Source organism: Adiantum capillus-veneris, chromosome 2, assembly GCF_014529385.1.
Source record: "Adiantum capillus-veneris isolate H3 chromosome 2, ASM1452938v2, whole genome shotgun sequence".
Lineage (NCBI taxonomy): Eukaryota > Viridiplantae > Streptophyta > Polypodiopsida > Polypodiales > Pteridaceae > Adiantum > Adiantum capillus-veneris.
In genome coordinates this window covers 125,655,159-125,657,658 of record NC_140932.1, presented here as the reverse complement: position 1 = coordinate 125,657,658, position 2,500 = coordinate 125,655,159, and the positions used below count along the sequence as shown (strand labels likewise).

General features: G+C 41.0%; 1 pseudogene; it reads left to right on the top strand.

Annotated features, from left to right (window-relative positions):
• The first annotated feature begins 225 nt into the window (after positions 1-225).
• Positions 226-1,262, top strand: LOC147463555 (uncharacterized; annotated as a pseudogene).
• Positions 1,263-2,500: the final 1,238 nt, after the last annotated feature.

The following is a 2,500-nucleotide window of genomic DNA, read 5'->3' as shown; positions in this document are numbered from 1 at the left end:
AATCAGGGACATGGCTGGGAAAATATGCAAGTGGATTCAAAGGACATAGCAAATTAAGTTCTTCAAGAATGATCTGTTCTTTGGTAGTAACAGGTTGGGAAGTCCTGCTTTCTTGTTTGCACTCAAATAATCAGGTACTACTTCTTCATTGCACCATATTTGGCAAGCAAGGAACCGCCACGTGTTTGAGGGGGATCTGACTGTGGCAAGCTTTTGTGAAATCATACCATCCGTTCTCTATCGTCACCACTTTTGTTACAGAGAGGAGCTTGAAAGTCTTTCCAATGCAAGCAGTTCTCAAGATGAAAGTCGCTTTCTTCTCTTTGGATTGTTCCTCAGAAATCTCCCAACTTATGCAAAGCATTTGCGGTTGCAGTTAAAACTGCCAGAGATGCAGGAACAAAGCTGGTACCTTGTAAATGCAGGAGTCAGTGCAAGACCTGTGGCGCAAATAGGCGTAGCAATCCTTGGCATTGTGGGGTCCTTGTATCTGCTATAGTCCTTTTTCTAATTGCTTTGTTTATACTGGCTATTGGTGGTGTTGGCTACTATCTCTTCTATTATTTGAACAAAGATGATGATGACCGTGGAGGTGGAAATTCCTCCAATGGCAGCGATCCAAATTTGACATTGGAGGAGGCAAGAGAATAATGGAAAAATACAAGTAACAGCTGACATTTTTTATCATTGTCTTTTTGTTTGACACAGATTTGAGGTGTTTCTTATACATACATTGCTTTCATAAATTTTTTGGAGGTTTTTTATCATTTATCAATGACTAGAGTCTGCGTTATGTTGCAACAGCAAAGTACAAAATGGAAAAAGCAAGACAAAAATTGTTGTAACAATATCTTGTGTAGTTACTCAGGGTTAGCGTCAGAAAGAGAGAGAGAGAGAGAGCAGAGAGAGAGAGAGAGAGAGAGAGAGAGAGAGAGAGAGAGAGAGAGAGAGAGAGAGAGAGAGAGAGAGAGAGAGAGAGAGAGAGAGAGAGAGAGAGAGAGAGAGAGAGAGAGAGAGAGAGAGAGAGATCTTCTTGCTCCTCTATGATAGAGGTAGACACAGAAGAAATCCAGAGACCTGAGAGCTCTGAAATGTAGGCTGCCTTTGTGCTACGGCTAGCAGTGGCCTTCCACAAGCTATCTGAGCAGACGGACTGGGTGGATGCAGTAACTATGCTGGCTGGTGGCTTTGGCGTTTTAGTGCATGGCGCAACCATGCCCATGTTTCTTCTTTTCCTCGAGAAGCTCATGGACTTGATCTGAAGCTTTTCAGACTCTGATTGCATGGCCAAGCAGGTTTGCAAGGTAAGTAATAGCTTTGGTTTCCTACTATTCCTTCTGTTAGAATCAACAACACACGGTAAGGGAATGCCATTAGAAGGCTTGACTTTCAATTATGTGTTTGTTTCTATGATTTTCTTTGAATAGCTTGAAGATTGTTCAAGCAAAGAGCTTGATTTCATGATTTATTACATTCCCTCCCATTTTGAAAAACTTGACTGAAACATTTCTCTTGATGATTATTTGTAGTATGCACTCTATTATTCTACCTGATCTTGGTGCTATTTGGGATTGGATAGACTGGTAAGCCTACGTTCTCATTCGCACTTAGCATTTGGATAATTAGGATAGAATGTCATGAGTACAATTTATTTGAAAAAGAAATATAGACATTCTATTGTGTAGTGTAGATGTCTCAATGTGGATGCATGTTCACCGGAAAAAAACAAGCTGCATGATTAAGGATTCGCTATGTGAAAGAGCTACTTTCACAAGACGTGAGCTTTTCTAACATCAATATATCTAATGGTGAGGTTGTAGCTGGCTTTCAAGTGATACCAATCTTGTCCAAGAGCCGATTGGGATCTAAGGTTCAATTTTTGAGCTTCTTAGTTCTCTTGTACAGGTGTCATTTCATTTTATTTTCTTTTGCAAACTCATTGAGTGTGCTTGTGATTTTTGTGTTTTTTTTTTACTGACAGGGAACTTGTTCCATCACATGGGTCAATTTGTGTGCGTATGGTGCTTGCCTTTCTCTCCGTGTGGCAGTCATCTTTGATCACTTTGGTCTGCCAGTCATTGTGCTGGCCAGAGGATTTTGTGCCTATGTGATGATCGGAATTGCAGCTAGAAACCAAGGTACATACTCATGAGCAGCAAAGTGGCTTTTGAGGTTAGACCCTTTATTATGCTTGTGCGTGCATCAAGGATGTGTTCCCCTGCCCGCATGGTGATTCAATGTACATATATATTTCTTGCAGGGTATTGCACAACTGAGGACAATGCACTCTTTTTTTGGAGAGAAAAAGATTTTCAATTCTATTCAGACACTGTGCAATCTATCAAGAAGCGGGGAATCAAAGCAAGCTTTGCCAAAGGGTTGGGAAAAGGATTACTATAAGGAATGGCCTTCATTTTGCAATTACATATCGTATGTTGCTTTTTCCTGAGTGACCTCTGCAGTATGCATGGACGGACTCACGAGCTACTGGCAAAGCCAT